This window comes from Zingiber officinale, chromosome 3A (genome assembly GCF_018446385.1).
Source record: "Zingiber officinale cultivar Zhangliang chromosome 3A, Zo_v1.1, whole genome shotgun sequence".
Classification (NCBI taxonomy): Eukaryota; Viridiplantae; Streptophyta; class Magnoliopsida; order Zingiberales; family Zingiberaceae; genus Zingiber; species Zingiber officinale.
Genome location: NC_055990.1, coordinates 37,271,429 through 37,288,406, shown reverse-complemented (window position 1 = coordinate 37,288,406; position 16,978 = coordinate 37,271,429). Strand labels below are relative to the sequence as shown.

Below are 16,978 nucleotides of genomic sequence, written 5' to 3'. Positions count from 1 at the left end.
TTTTTGTATTCTAATGCCCTTTCCTGGTTTTTGAAAGTAACATGATGTTTTCATGTACAGAAATCTGCATCTATGAACTTTATGTGATTATAATGGCCATTGTTCTTGCACCAACTGGCCTAGTGGGCATGTTGCACCAATTGCAAACAAGTGAGGAGTAATCAAGTTCTCATCTATTTGAACCATCTTTTTACAGAGCAGTTACACCACCAACCAAATAGAATGAGGGGAGTTATGAGATGGTCATTCTTTTTTTTCTCACTTAGAATATAAGATCCTGGATTATGCAGCTTCAGTTTCTTTCTGATGATGGCATTTGATGAGAGTCTCTCTCTTGACTCTAACATGGGATTTGCTGATACAGCTTCTGCCGAGTTCAAGGTGAAATTGATCAGTGAAGATTAAGTTGACTTTTCTTCAGACAGAAATAACAAAAGCACATCTTCAAGTACATAATGAGTGGAAAGATTGAGGTGATACATGAGAGGTTGATATACGACAATTTATCAAAAGGCATACATGGTATAATGTATTTAAAAGGCACATCATCATTTTGTATATATCAAAAGGCACAAGTAAGTGATATGTAATACCCAATATAATCCTCCCGCCAATTTTCTCTGTTCAGTAGTCAAGTACCGAGGCATCCGAACCATTTTTTGAATAACTTTGATTTTAAAAAAATAACTTTGATCATTTGTCTATCTTCCTCTTTCGTAACATGCGAGTACAGATCCAATTCTATGGAGAAATCTTCCCTCTTGTGAAATCCTAGTCTAGTGACCTCGAGTGTTTCTCAAACGGCATCAAACATTTCGGTGGCAAAAACCAGGACTGATCACGAGGCGCCAGTGAAGGGTTCTAGGGTTTACGTCAATCATCTCATCTCATAATGGTCCAAAGAAGTCGATCGGGTGTATCATCATCCTTTCAACATCAATTAGCTATAAAGGTATCATTTTACAAACTCTGTGATTTTGAGAAGCTCAACTAGTATGATTAAAATGTTTTAATTTTTATAAAGTGTAGGGTTCAGTTGACGTTGGACAGAAACTGCATTGGAACAGTGTCCTAGGTCACTTTAAAAGTTTTTTTGAAGCATCCACGAAGAAAGGAACGCATCAAGGGTCTGTTATTTTACATGACCGATACATAGCACTGATCAAACAGTCACACTTTAGTATTTTTTTGGACATACAAGATATGTAGCACATCCGTGGGATTTTGGTCAATATATTTCAAAATTGGGATTCAAGTAGTCAAACCTTTAGATTCTCAGGTACAATATATAATTTCGTATTTTAATCACAAAGTAGTTGTATGCTAAAATTAAATCTTTGGCTAAACGTGGGTCTGATACGATGTCACATCAGGGCCATAGTGGGCCTGATACGATGCCATATCAGGCCCAACGTGGGCATGATACGATGTCATATCAGGGTTAACGTGGGCCTGATACGATACAATAGCAGGTCTAACGTGTGCTTCATATGGCAGCGTATCAGACCCACGTTGGGCCTGATACTTTTGTATTTGTTAGTAGAAGTCTAATAATCATTTAACTTAGTCAGGTGTTCCGATTGGCTTCACAAGAAGAGATGTTTCATTGCTGCTTGGTATTGCAGACCGAGGAGCTTCAATTCCGATGAATTCAACTAAAGCATCCAGTGACCTCTTTCTAACATACTTCTCAAACAAAAAAGAAGCTACTAGATCAAGAATTGAGGAGTTGCTTAAATTTTATGGCAACGTTTTGAAGGAGAAGATGATGTTTTATTATTTTGCAAATTCTATATTTTGTATATATTTGTTTGTGTCTTTTTTTCTTCTAGTACATATAAGGTCCCTTTATGTCTTATAGATATAATAGATGATTTTGAGAATCTTGCTAGATTCAACTGGGTTGAAGCCATCCATGAATTTATGGCTCCACAATTACCTAAGATTGGGGGCATATTTTCATCAACTGGGGCAAAACAATCTAACACCAACCTCCCTTACCTAAAGGGGTTTGCTGATCTTTTGGCAGTAAGTTTATAATTTATGTGAAATTTATTAATATTTTGCGGACATTTATGAATAGGTAACCCTTGTGATGGTGAATCAGACATGGTTTTTGGAGCATGTTCCAATTCAAAAACCATACAAAATAAAAGGAGCAAGAATAAATAAGTGGAGGAATATTCCTTCACATATTAGTAAGGTGAGGGAATTGTTTGATCAAGTCTTTTCTGAAGAGGTAAATTTTGAATACTTTGACTATAGTTTGATTAAAAATTCTTGTTTTAACATGTGTTTTAATATTGTTACAGGTTTTGATTGACCTAATCCCTACCCAATATGAAAATTCATTGTTTGAGAACCTTGTTGGCTTTCATGACAGTCCACATGCAATGGAGGCATCACAAATTGAAGTCACTGAAGGAGGAAGCCAAATTAATGAGTGTTGTAATTGCATTATTCAAGCAAACAGAATTAAAGAGCTAACAATGGAGAACATGAAATTGAATGAGAGGGTGAAAGAATTACTTAAAATAGTTGAAAATAAAGGCATGAAATCTCAATATAGCGAGCCTATAGACGATCCTCAATTTGAACCTGTAGGTGTTACAACAAGAAGTAGGAGAGAACGTAACAAAAGTCGCTATGATTACAGGGATACTCCAATTGATAGTCCATTGTGGCTCAAAACTTTACCTAAGAGGCAGCGTAGAAATATACATATAAGTGAGCCCGCGGAGAAAGTTTCAAGTCCAGGAGATGGAAAAAAGTTGTAAAAGAACCTGATGTTGTGGGGAAGGGGAAAGGAAAAATTGTTGTGGATGAAATGGAAGAAGAAAGAGATATTGTAGAATTGATGGAAGACAAATCTGATGAAGAGGAAGAGAAGGATGCAGATATGTTTGGCAAATATGACAAAATGAGGAAACAAGTCATTACTGTAAGACGATATCTGTAAATTTCATTGTAATTTGTTTGGTTTAATAGATTATCTAAATGCCTTTTATGTTTATGCGCATAGTATGTGAAGAAGCAATTTAAGACTTCCAAGAAAAAAAACAAGACGAAGAGGTGGCGTACTTGTTAAAAGCGTTGGAGAAACTAAAGTATGTGAAATACATAGTTGATCAGTCAAGACAATTATATGCTTCTCTAATTACATAGTTAATCTATGGTTCTCATATTTAAATTTGTAAAAATAATCATTGATTTGTTTACTTTGTAGGTTTACAAATGATTTAGTTTGGGAGGAACCACCCTTTTGTTTAGATGTGCATTCTCTGTTATCTGGTGTGAATGGAGATATGTTGACAAGAGGGGACGTAATCGACACGTATTGTAAAATTCTATTTAGGGGGGCATTCTTGTCTAGAAGGACATACAACAAGTCTATATATTGCTCAACATTATTCACTGTAAGGAATTTATTTGAGAATAGTACAAATTAGAATTCATTTTATTATTTGGTTATGTATGTATGACTTTGCATATTTGTAGTCATTAATGAAATCGTCAAGTAAGTTTGCCTTCCAACACCTAATAAAGACAGATAGAGGAGATGAAGAGGTTACGTATATTTTTATACCTTTGTGCAGTGATAATGCACACTTCCACTTGCAGATGGTGGACACCAAATCAATGACGTTCAATCATTACAATTCTCTAACAAGTGGAAATAAATACAAATATGAATTTGAAGTAGCGGTGAGCATCCAATATTCATGTGTATGTTTATATTCTAATATAAATGCTAGTTGATGGAAAATGTAAATTTTCTCTTTAATCTTACAAGTATAAGATTTTAAACTCTATAGTCGTGAGCACGTTGCTACTATTGATCCAAAATTTGAAAGCCGTTATTCGTTCGATAAATGAGTCTCTCACACAATAGAATGTCCACAACAACAAGCCAGGTAAGTCGAGCACAGAGTGTGAATGGAACATATTAATAAAAAATATTGACCATTAAAATGGTGTTGTTATTTACAGCGCTGACTGTGGCTTCTTTGTGATGCAATACATTCGATGTCTCCTATACGATATGAAGATGGACTTCAAACAAAGAGACATGAAAAAGATTAGAATTGATGTAATGATATCAATTTTGAGGGATAAGTTTTTTAAAACATTGGATTAAATATCCATAGTCTTGTAAGGCAATAACTTGTAGAGAATGTAAATGAACTTACGTAGTGTAAGTAGTTTTATATCTTTGTATGTAGTCTTTGTTGTTTAATACAGTGGTATGTATTATATGAGAAGAGTATAAACTGCCACTGAAATATTAATAATATTGCATAGTGATTAGTCACAATATCCAAATTGCGATGCTGGTGCTTATCAGTGAAATCCAAATTGCGATGTTGGTGCTTATCAATGAAAATAGAGATAATGTATATAAGTTATACTGTACACCATTTCTATCTTCTCAAAACTAAAAAAATGGTAACGGTTGGGATTGTTTAGAAAATCAAATAGGCTCGGACCAACACTCGGTTTCAAGAGCACAAGGTAGGCTTTGAAATTTGAATTAGGCATGTAATTATGGAACACCAAAGTAACTAAGTTACTTGAAAAAAAAATTGGTTCTTATTCCTGAAGCTGCAAGAAACACATGTTGTGTTCCAAATGGCACGGACAAAGAACTTCTTACCTAGGGTTTATAACTATGTTTTGAGACCATATATACCTTCCCCCCTCTCAAACCTTCATAGGGAGGGTAAGATCAAGTAAATCCAAGTAGGATAGGCCTATAAGTGGGTTTTGGCCAATCCAAGTAGGATAGGCCTATAAGTGGGTTTTGGCCAAAACCCACTAATGGACCTAGACACCTGTGATTCGAACCATTTCAAGTCTCATGTGATTAGGGTACTGCAAGGACTCCAACGGTGCTATCTAATATACAAAGCTCTCTATGGGTGATAGCGCGTGGAGAAAAAAATCTAGCCTCCCTTTGGGCCTGATATGATACCATATCATGTCCAAAACTTGATTCTATCTCCCCCTTCTATAAACTCAACACGTGCTACCATGGTCCTTATAAATAAAATAAAATAAAATAAAATTTGAAGGCGCTACCATAGGGTTTAAGTCTACAACATGGCCATAAGTGGGTTTTGTGCCAACTAGCATGGAGCCATAACTTAGTTTCCAGGGTGTTTAAATTCGTTTTGATGCCATATATACCATCTCCCCACCCAGACCTTCACAGGGAACTTGATTTCACGTAAATCCAAGTAGGAGAGGGCCATCAATGGGTTTTGGTCAAAATCCACTAATGGACCTAGACACCTCTTATTTGACCCATTTCAGTTCGAGTGGGTTTATGGAATTGCAAGGACTCCAACGGTGCTAGCAAATCATGATTTACAGCTATATATGTGTGGTAGCAAGTGTTGAAAAAAAATCAGCTACCGTTGGGCTTGATATGAGTGCATATCAGGCCCAACGTGGGCCTAATATGAGTGCATATCAGACCCAACATGGATCTGATATGAGCACATATCAGGCCCAACGTGGGCTTGGTATGGTATCGTTTCTTAAAACTTGATTCTATCTCCCCCTTCTATAAACTCAACACGTGCTACCATGCTCCTTATCAACAACAACAACAACAACCAAGCCTTTTCCCACTAGGTGGGGTCGGCTGTATGAATCTTTTTACGCCATTGAGCTCTATCTCCTATTATATCATCATCTATATTTAAATATATTTTATCTTGTTTTATTATTGCTAACCAAGTCTTTTTTAGTCTTCCTCTTCCTCGTTTGATATGTATATTTATCATAGTTTCACATCGCCTAACTGGAGCATTTATTGGTCGTCTAAGTACATGTCCGTACCATCTTAAACGTGTCTCTCGGAGTTTTCCCTCAATAGATGCAACTCCGACTTTCTCTCTAATGCTCTCATTTCTTATTTTGTCCATCTTTGTATGTCCACACATCCACCTTAACATCCTCATCTCTGCAACTCTCATCTTCTGCTCGTGTGCTCGAGTCATAGCCCAACATTCAGCTCCATATAACATAGCAGGTCTAACTGCGGTTTTATAGAACTTACCTTTAAGTTTAAGAGGTACTTTACGGTCACATAAAACACTCGACGCTCCCCTCCATTTCACCCATCCTTCTTGTATTCTATGTAAGATATCTCTCTCAATTCCTCCATCATTTTGTAAAAATGATCCTAAATATTTAAATCGCTCGGTTCCAGGCAATTCGTCCTCTCCTATCTTAACAATTGTTTCATTACTTCTAATATTGCTAAACTTAAATTCCATATATTATGTCTTTAATCTACTAAGCTTAAAACCTTTCCCTTCTAGTGTTTCCCTCCAAGATTCTAGCTTAGCATTTACTCCTTCACGTGTCTCATCTACCAAAATAATATCATCTGCAAACAACATGCACCACGGTACTGTGTCTTGAATGTGCGCAGTGAGTTCATCCATAATTAGTGTAAAAAGATAGGGACTTAGAGCTGATCCTTGATGTAACCCTATCTTTATTGGAAATGCTTCAGTTACTCCGCCTGAAGTCTTTACTCTGATCGTTACATCCTCGTACATATCCTTAATTAGTTCAATATATGTTACGCTAACACCTCTCTTTTCTAAAATTCGCCATATAATTTCTCTTGAGACTCTATCATACGCTTTTTCTAAGTCAATGAATACCATGTGTAGATCTTATTTTTGATCCCGATATTTTTCAATTAATTGTCTAAGAAGATGTATAGCTTCTATTGTCGACCTTCCAGGCATAAACCCAAATTGATTTTCTGTCACTGTAGTCTCCTTCCTTAATCTTTTTTCTATTACTTTTGTTGGTTGCTACTCGGAAAACCTAATGGTTCCATTGTACAAAAATTTTGTACAAAGGTCTAAACCTTTTTCCTAGCTACCATGTGTTCTTTTAAATTAAACTTGGATCGCCTGCGGAACTTAACACGTTTGATCCAAAATTAATCTATTTGTTCTTTTAGGTTTTGACTTGGATCTCCTGCGGAACTTAACACGTTCGATCCAAATCACCTAGGTTATTAATTCCATTAAATATTAATTTCCATAATTGGTTCCCAGTACTGATGTGGCGAGGCACATGGCCTTCTTGGATATGGGAGCAACCACCACCGACTAGACAAAACCTTTTAAGGAAAGCTAATATTTAATTTCCTAAAATAACTTTAGGTCAACCGAAAAGAACAATCAAATCACAAGGAAAAGAAAAACAAAAGAACATTACATCGAAAACAAATTCGAAACACTAAAATCGTATGCCTCTTGTATTTGGTATTATTTCCAAAAATAACTAGTATGATGCGGAAAGGAAAAATACTAGTTATACCTTTTAGAAAGACCTCTTGATCTTCTACCGTATTCCTCTTCTAACCTCGGACGTTGTGTGGGCAACAATCTTCCGAGATGAGAAACCACCAAAGCACCTTCTTCTCCTTTCTTCAAGTTTCGGCCAAACACAATGCTTCCAAAAGATGAAGATCTTTTTCCACCAACCAAGCTCCAAGGGAAGCATGAAACAAGACTCCTTTCTCTCCTTTTCTCCAAGCTAGATCCGGCCACTTCTATGCCTCCAAGAGATGATGAAGTCTCGGCCATAAGAAGGAGAAGAGAGAAGGAGAAGGGGAACCTCTAGGGGCCGGCCACACCAAGGAAGAAAAGAGAGGAAGAAAAAGAATAGAGTCGTTCACCATGAAGCCTCCTCTACCCTATCTTTTATAATCCTTGGTCTTGGCAAATAAGGAAATTTAAATAAAAACTTCCTTAATTCTTTTGCCATGAAAAGGAAAATTTATTTAATTAAAAATAATTTTCTCTTCTCCAATTTATTTGGCCGGCCACCTCTTTCCCCAAAACAAGGAGAGTTTTAATTAAAACTTCCTAATTTGTTTCTAGAAATTTATAAAAATTTCTCCAATAATTATAATCCCTTCATGATTGGTTAATAAAAAGAAATTTTATAAATTAAAATCTTTCTTTTAAACATGTGGATAATTTCCAAAAAGGAAAGTTATCTCTAAAAATTAAAATCTCCTTTCAATCTACAAATAAGAAAAGATATTAAATCTTTTCTTAATCTTTTGTAGAAACTAATAAAAGAGAATTTTTAATTTTTAAACTTTCTTTTAAATCATGTTATCCACATAAGAAAAATTTTAAAAAATAAAAATCCTTTTATTTTAATTTGGGTCGGCCACACCAAGCTTGAACCCAAGCTAGGGCCAGCCACCTTGAAGCACCCATGAACCAAACTATGGCCGGCCCTAGCTTGGTCTCCAAGCTAGCTTGGCCGGCCCCTATGGAATGGTAAGAAGGTAGGTATAGGTGGGTATAGTGCTCTATAATTAAGAGGCTACGATAGGGACCGAGAGGAGGAATTGGTTTTGGTCTCCCGATAAAATTAAGCATCCCGTGTTCGCCCCGAACACACAACTTAATTTTATCAATAATAATTCATTCCACTAGAGAACTATTATTGAACTACCGCACCAATCCCAAATTACATTTTGGGCTCCTTCTTATTATGAGTGTGTTAGTCTCCCTGTGTTTAAGATAACAAATGTCCACTAATTAAGTAAGTTACTGACAACTCACTTAATTAATATCTAGCTCCAAGAATAGTACCACTCAACTTCATCATCATGTCGGACTAAGTCCACCTGCAGGGTTTAACATGACAATCCTTATGAGCTCCTCTTGGGGACATTCTCAACCTAGATCACTAGGACACAGTTTCCTTCTATAATCAACAACACACACTATAAGTAATATCATTTCCCAACTTATCGGGCTTATTGATTTATCGAACTAAATCTCACCTATTGATAAATTAAAGAAATAAATATCAAATATATGTGTTTGTTATTATATTGGGATTAAGAGCACACACTTCCATAATAACTGAGGTTTTTGTTCCTTTATAAAGTCAGTATAAAAGAAACGACCTCTAATGGTTCTACTCAATATACTCTAAGTGTACTAGTGTAATTATATAGTTAAGATAAACTAATACCTAATTACACTACGACCTTCCAATGGTTTGTTCCTTTCCATCTTGGTCGTGAGCTACTGTTTATAATTTATAAGGTACTGATAACATGATCTTCTGTGTGTGACACCACACACCATGTTATCTACAATATAAATTAATTGAACAACTACATTTATCATTAATGTAGACATTTGACCAATGTGATTTTTATTTTTAGATAAATGTTTATACCAAAAGCTAGGCTTTTAGTATACATTTTAACAATCTCCCACTTATACTAAAAGACTAAGCTGCCATAACTGCTACCATACATCTGATTCCCAAACCTTCAACATGCCCATCAAAAGCTCTTGCCTTAAGGGCTTTAGTGAAAGGATCTTCTAAGTTATCACTTGATGCAATCTAGGCAGCAACAACTTCTTCTCGTTTATACGATTTCTCGTATTGGGTGGTACTTGCGTTCTATTGCGTTTACTTGCCTTATAGACTTATGGTTTCTTCGAGTTTGCTACTGCATCAACTATTATTACAATGAATTGTAATAATCTTTGGACAAACCAGAAATCATATCTAAGTCCATCTTGAGGTTATTGAGTCATTTAGCTTTTATGGCTACCTCAGAGGCTTGTCATATACTCAGCTTCTATGGTGGAGTCCAGAAAAACACCTATGCTTATCACTCTTCCATAATTATGACTTTTCCTCCTAAAGTAAATACAAAACCCCGAGGTTGACTTATTATTGTCCCTATCTGATTAGAAGTCAAAATTCGTGCAACCCACAGGGACCAAATTAACTGCCTTGTAAGCTAGCATATAATCTCTAGTGCCTCTAAGGTACTTTAATATATACTTTACTGCAGTCCAATGTCCTTGTCTAGGGTTACTTTGATATCTGTTAACTATGCCCTTGGCAAAATAGATTTCTGATCTCGTGCATAGCATACATTAGGCTGTCTATCTTTCGAAGCATAAAGAACTGCCTACATGTCCTCAATCTCCTTTGATGTCATCGAAGACATCTCTTTAGATAAAGACACTCCATGCTTAAAAGGTAGAAAACCTTTCTTGGAGTTTTGCATGCTAAAACGAGCTTGTTATATAAAGCTTGAGATAAGCACAACATTCTTTTCTTGCGAACCTTGTTCCCAAGAATATGTGCTTATTTTCCTAAGTCCTTTATAACGAATTGCTTGGACAACCATACCCTTACTTCCGATAACACCTTGATATTGTTTCCAACTATCAAAAATGTAATCTACGTATAGTACAAGAAATACCACTACAACAAAAATCACTTTTCACAGCGCACAAATTCACTTTTCGCAGCGCACATTGCATGCTGCGCAGTTAAAAGCTGTTGAAAGTCCTATATTATTCGCGGCGCGCATTGCGCGCTGCAGAAAATACTATCCGCGGCGTGCATTGCCCGCCGCGAAAAAAGACTATCCGCAGCATGCAATGCGCACTGTGGATTGTATTTTTCGTGAAATAAAAAATAATATCCGCAGCGTGCAATGCACGCCGCGGATAATAGTATCCGCGGCACGCAATGCACGCCGCAGAAAATAATATCCGCGGCACACAATGCATGCCGCGGATAGTAATTTCCGCGGCGTGCATTGTGCGCTTCGGATACTATTTTCTGCAGCACACAATGCGCGCCGCGGATAGTCTAATGAATGTAAAACAAAATAATTTCATTATGCTAAAACAATCAATAAACATTTCACAATAAATTAAATACAAATCCAATCCACACACAATTAATAAAAGTCATTTCATTATACCAAAAAACAATTTTAAGATCCAAGAGTAGCTATTACAAACTTCGATTAAACTAGTTATTACATATCAACAATTAAACTTACGATCCACACAAATTAGTATATTATGTATCAATCACACAATACTATAAATTTCGATAACCATGCAACCGTGTTTCCTATTGCATCATCAAGAAACTGCATTTCATCATTTGGTCGAATTAGGTCCACCTTTTCCACCAAAACTTTATCAACCCAAACTTTCCAACATGATCCACCAAGAATAACGTGATGCACTTTTGTGTTTGGATCTGTGGATGCAATTCGACCTTCTGCAACAACTAATTCTTCAGCAGACCAATGAAGCAGCTTGCATTTAGTATTAGCACAGATATCTCCACGACTCACATTTCTCAAATTTGACTGTAAATAAACAATACAAAGTTATTAATTCAATCATATATATTTTTGTAATAATTTTGTGATTCAGAAATACATAATTTTATGATAATCACCTGAAAAACACTTTTTTGGCACCAATATTGATATCACTATTGCTACCAAATTCATTCCCAATACCGCTACAAATGCCACCATTAGCAATCTAATTTTACAACCAAATCGTGTCAAGCAATGTCATCATGATAATTCAAAAGCATTTAAGTGTACATATCAAACTTATTTTATATATATTGTTTACTTACTAACCTGTTCTGGATGATTTTGTTGTCTCATACTTTGTAAAAACATAGACCTCATTTCTTGCATTTCTAGTTTATTTTGTTGCCTCATTTCTTGCATTTGTTGTTGAACATTTTGTACTATAGTTTGAAGTTATTGAACCGTTCTATTTTGTTGCACGGAAGCTCTAACTTTCGATGTGTTACTCCAAAGCCCATTCCGCGCACTCTACCCCGAGCTTCTTTGCCAAACACAATGCTAATTGCATCATCAACATTAGTTGTGTTTTGAGATTTGAGTGGACATTCTAATATTTTTTTCTGCAACAAAAAAAAATTTCAATATATTATCATTAATATAATAAATGACTATACAGAACATCAACATATCATGCATGTAAATGAAATCAACATATAATAAAGAAATCAACTCATGTAAAAATTCTGAAATAGAATAAAGAAATCATCTCGTGAATAAACCTTTTTCATTTATATGAAATAATTATGAGATTTTATCAAAATATATGTATAAGAAAACATCACATAATAAATAAAAAACCTAAATATAAAAAATTGATTCCTACATCATAATATTTTGTAACGATCCAATTAATAATCATTGACCACAATCTAATATAAAACTAATTACATCTGATGTGAAAAATATAAAGAAGATGTTCATTATATAACTTAGATGACCACAATCTAATATAAAACTAATTAATTGCATCTGATGTGAAAAATATAAAGAAGATGTTCACTATATAACTTAGAATTGAGAAGTGGTCACTGATATAAAGAAGATGTTCACTATATAACTTAGAATTAAGAAGTGGTCACTGTTATATATGTATCCTTTTGCCTATAAATATACCACAAGCCATACAACTCCATTTGAAGAGGTTTCATCCACAGTTTTATTGGGAACAACTGAATCAGGGACCTCATGATGAGCATTCTCTCTAGGTGGAGAGTTATTAAGAAACTCTAAAAATTCATCCAGCAGTATTCCATCAAATTCAAGAAAATCATGGTTGGAAGATGTCTCAATGATAGCAGAGGTCATAGCTTGCTCAGTCATAGGATTGAACAAAGTAGTCTGACAATCTAAGGATTTTGGACCAAGAGGAAAAGAATCTTCAGTAGTTGTGTCATCATCATAATCCTCTTCGTTAAAAGGTGCACCATATTGCTCCCCAATTTTAGGACCTGAACCACTTTTCTAGAAGATTTTGCAGACAAAATATGCATCCTAAAAGAATCTAGCATCAACCAGTTCCTTGCTTTCTAGTCTGTACTCATACATCATCCAGTCAGTTCTAATGCCTTTTGGAAGCTTTCCTACATGAAAAACCAAAGATTTCCTCATCCCAATGGTAGAAGAGTTGTGAACAACATCTTTATCCTTTCCAGTAGCTTTCTAGTAGCCATTTCCAGTTGTGCAATTTTCTCTAGAGCCATTAGGATATTTTCTATCTCTAGCACAGAAGAAGTACCACTCAAGGTCTTTGTTATGCAATTGAGATTTGCCTGGGAGATCCCAAGGGGAAAATTTGTACAATTCAATTTCAGTAATAGCTTCAAAATGGAAAGGCTTTTAAACAACAAACAGGGTATTAAACAACTAATTCTCTTTCAGAACAACAAACAGGTTAAATAATATTGCTCTTTCTAAGACTAATAACAACAAACAAGTTATGAGCATAGAATTGTACCAGATTGTGTTCCTCGACAGCTCCCTTCTTCTCATTTGACTTCCTAGCTGTCAACATTTCCACAATGATTTCCTTCTTTTTCTTCAGGTCGGTGCGGGGCTTCGTCGGCTTTAGGTGGAGCGCCTGGAAGCCCACCATGGCTCTCAGCAACAACAACATGCCCTCCACCCCTTTCCACTTGGCTCCATCACTCGCAATATGCTTGCCACTATCTCCATTGTGCTCACACAACCCCTAAGCATCAGCTCTGACTCGAACGTGCTCGGCCTCTCCACCAGTCGATCACATTTGCCTAGTGAAACCCTAACAACAAATCACTCGAGGAACGACGCGCTCGCCGCCACCATCTTCTTGGCTTGCCTCCATGTGTCGTCGAACACAACGAGGTGGACGGAGGACAAGGGACTCGGTGGAGAAGAGGGAGAGATCCCTGACGCCGAGGAAGAGGAAGACAACGAAGGGGTGAGGCCTCTTCCCCTGCCTTTAACCCGACCGGCGCTGGCTCCACCATCGTAGCCTTCGTCCTCTACTCATAACGAGAAGGAGGAGGACAACGATAGTGGATGACGAGCGGCCTTTCTTCGACCTCGAGTTCGCTGTCGTTACAGATGAGGAGGAAGAGGATGAGTCAGGAGAGAAGAGGGGAGGAGGTGGAGAGGGAATTTAACTTCACTGTGGGCACCGATGGAAGCTACGGTGCGCATCCTCTTCCTCGTAGTCAGTTGGCAGAGGGTTTACGGGCAGAGAGGGTTTGCGGTAGAGAGGGGTTGCAGAAAAATTCGACGGAAAGAATTTGGTTTTTTTTTTGGAAGGCAAAGGGTCTGTGGGCTGAAAGAATTCATAAAATCTTTAACAAATTATTTACAGCGTACAAGTAAGTTACTATTAATATTTAATTTTAATAAATAATATTTATTGATCATGTGTATTTGTTTACGCCGTCATTTATATAATTATAATAATATTAACAGTGCACTATGTATGCTGTTAATATTAAGTTTTAACAGCGCACTTTATATGTTGTAGAAAAGTTTATTGACAGTGTACTTTTTTTGCACGCCGTTGTTTGTTTAAATATTATACTATTCGCAGCGCACATAATTAGGTGCACCGTAAAAACTATTATTAACGGCATGCTCTAATTGCACGCCGTTAATGATGTGCTGCGGAAAGTCATATTTGTTGTAGTGTACCACCACATTTTCATCACACATTTTGTATACACAAGACTTATCCGGTTACTAAATAAATCCATAGGTCTGGATAACTTTGATAAACCGGATTTTCCAAGACCTTTGAAGCTTTGTCTCAGTCCATAGACTGATTAAGCTTGCACACAAGATGTTCTTAGCCCTTTGCAATGAACCCTTCTGGTTGCTTTATATGGATGCTTTCTTCAAGACTTCCATTAAGGAATGTTGTCTTGACATCCACTTACCAAATAGATAAAAGAATCCAGATAGACTTAAGCATGGCTACCAATGAAAAAGTTTCCTTTTTCATCAAGCCTTGCTTTGAAAGTTTCTACCTTCCTGTCTATCCCTCTTTTCCTATTATAGACCTTTTTATACCCAAAGGCTTTTACACCATTTGGTGGTTCTACAAGCTTCTAGATTTTATTAGAATACATATATTCTAATTCTGTTATTCATTACATTTTGCCAAGATGCTGCATCTTTATCTTGGAGTGCTTCGTCATATGTCCAGAGATCAAGTTCATGTCCTCTAGGGATCGAGTCCAAAAACTCTCCCAAAACATGAATCTTTTTAGGTTGCCTAACAACACTCCCACTACGATGAGACACTTTCTGTAATTGTGTATCATTTGTGATACGTGTTGCAGTTTCTTGTGATATTTCATCTTGTACAGTTGGTACTAGGTTAGACATGTCCTTTATTATTTCCTTAAGAACAAATTTACTTATGGGCACATAGTCCTATTCTAAAAATCGTTCATTGATGCTAACAATGACCTTCTGATTTTTAAGACTATAATCCTACTTTCATTTCTCTAGGATAACCCACAAACAAGTGACTTCCTGTCCAACTTATCATTATCTCTCTTCAGCATATGTGTTGGACTACCCGAATCCGAATATGCTTCAAAATAGGCTTACGCTTATTCAGCAATTCTATATGAGTAGAGAGTTCTGACTTTGGAAGGTACTATATTCACTTCCGTTTCCAGAGTATATCCTTAAAATGAATTTGGTAATAACTCATCATCAATCTACTTATTTCCATAAGAGTCTTATACCTTCCTTTTTCTACATCATTCTATTGGGGTGTACCAGGTGCAGTTAGTTGGGATTGAGTGACTCCTAAATTCTCCCAAGAGGTACTTGCCACTACGATCTCACCGTAGTATCTTGATACTTTTACTTTGACGTTTCTCCGCATCAGCCTTGTACTCTTTGAACTAATCAAAGCACTTAGTCTTGCGGCACATTAAGTAAATGTATTTGTATCTTGAATAGTTGTCTATAAAATAGATGAAATATTCGATACTACCTCTTGTCTGGATAGTCATAGGATCACACAAATCAGAATGAAACAATTCCAACATATCTTTGGCTCCATACCCCTTAGACTTAAAAGCTTCTTGGTTATTTTTCCTTCCAAGTAAGACTCGCAGGTTGAAAAGATTTCCACTACCAATGAACCCAAAAGTTCATCAGCTACCAATGAATCCTACTCAAGTTAATATAACCTAGCCTTAGATGCCAAAGATATAATTGGTTCATTTCCGAATGTTGCTTTCTCTTAAAGTTAGAAGATGTGTTATAATTTCCATTTATTACATCGTGGGAGTTATTGGATTATAAATTGTCAACCAACATACCAGAATAGATAACTTCTCTATTTTTCTTGATAACAGCTTTGTTATCAAAATAGACACAATATCTATTCTATAATAGTTTAGAAACTGAAATCAGGTTCTTTCTAAACTTAGTACGTAAAGATAATTTCTAATAATCCATATTTTATTCCTATTTAAAGGATAAACATCTCCCACTACAACAGCTGCCACTTTTACAGCAGTGCCCATGTGGACGGTGTTTTTATTTTTATTTAGTTGTCGAGTTTCCTGGAACCCTGCAATGAATTGCGAACATGATTAATGGCATCTGTATCTACACTCCAGGTTCTGGTAGATAACACCACTAAACATGTTTCAACTAATGAATTAAATACACCTATATTGTTCTTCAGTTCTAAAAAGACAGACTACCTTAATGTCCAAGTCCTATTTCCAATTTTTACAATCGGGACTACTAAGTCTTTTCTATAGTATAACAGCTAGGGAATTGACAAACATTTTAAATCATAAGAATCACAAAAATATTTGGTCAAGATCAATTCCTTAAAATCCCCATGAATTTTGTATGCCACGATAGTGTGGACGTATACAAAATCAAAGAAGAGATTTTATCCATTAATTTTATTATCTCGTCAACTTTACTTTATGACGAATAAAATTAATAGTTGATCTTTCTTTGATCAAATATTTGGTAAAAACTTTTGAATTTAAAATAACATTGATTCCTCAAACAATATTATTTAAATTCTCCAACACCTCAAACACCGTGAATTTTGCATGTCACGATAGTGTGGATGTATACAAAATTAAACATTTGTAAGAGGAGGGGTTTACCCATTAATTATCTTGTCAATAAATCTTTATGACAAATAAAATTACCTTAAACACCGTGAATTTTGTATGTCACGATAGTGTGGACGTATACAAAATCAAACATTTGTAAGAGGGGTTTTTAATTTTATTATCTTGTCAACTTATTTATTTG

At 35.9% G+C, this 16,978-nt stretch overlaps 1 pseudogene; it reads right to left on the bottom strand.

Annotated features, from left to right (window-relative positions):
* Positions 1-12,302: 12,302 nt before the first annotated feature.
* Positions 12,303-13,310, bottom strand: LOC122050351 (annotated as a pseudogene).
* Between the last annotated feature and the right edge of the window lie 3,668 nt (positions 13,311-16,978).